Consider the following 812-nt stretch of genomic DNA (forward strand, 5'->3'; position numbering starts at 1 on the left):
GCCACTTCCGTCATTTTTGGCCTTCCAGGCCCCCAGACCTCAATCGTTGTGGGGTTATCTGAAGCCGCAAGTCTACCGCGATCGTCCGACCTCATTAGGGATGCTAAAGGACAACATGCGACGGTAATTTCTCACTATGCCTACTGGTATGCTGTACAGTGCTGTTGACAGCATTGTCTCTTAACTACATAGATTATTGAAGAATGTCGGCTGAAATGCTGAGCATTTGTGATAAAGAACATCGTTTTTGCTAAATATCAGTTGTTACGCTAATTATTACTTTTGTATCATACGAAATGCCATCTGTTGGTTATTTTTTGCACTTTTTGGTTTCCACAATACCCCACGTCATTTCAAGCATGTGTATCACATTTCACCTCCCTAACTACATTATTCTGCGAATTATTGACTTTTAAATGATAACGGACTTATAAGTCACCCTGTAATTATATATTTCACGTTTTGTGAACAAAACTCGAAAATAAAAGAAAATAATCAAAATCGGACAAATTATTTGTGTAAAAGTAAGAAATGAAATAGATAAGAGGAACGTGTGACGCACCTTTTGAGTGATGCTCTAAATCATTTACAGCAAATGTGGTGCCGGTTTAGACTTCAAAGTTTAATGTTTAACCTAGAATCTTAGAACGTCAGAGAATATATATCTGGTGGAATTTCACCCAGTGGTCTCCTGGCATGATTTCGAGCATCACTCAAAGGCGCATCAAATATTTTGTTGGTCTGTTTTACTTCTTGCTTTTATAGAAACATTCCACAAAACATTTGGCCGTTTTTCCCAGTTTTTTTTCCAC

The sequence above is a fragment of the Schistocerca americana genome, chromosome 8, assembly GCF_021461395.2.
Source record: "Schistocerca americana isolate TAMUIC-IGC-003095 chromosome 8, iqSchAmer2.1, whole genome shotgun sequence".
NCBI lineage: Eukaryota > Metazoa > Arthropoda > Insecta > Orthoptera > Acrididae > Schistocerca > Schistocerca americana.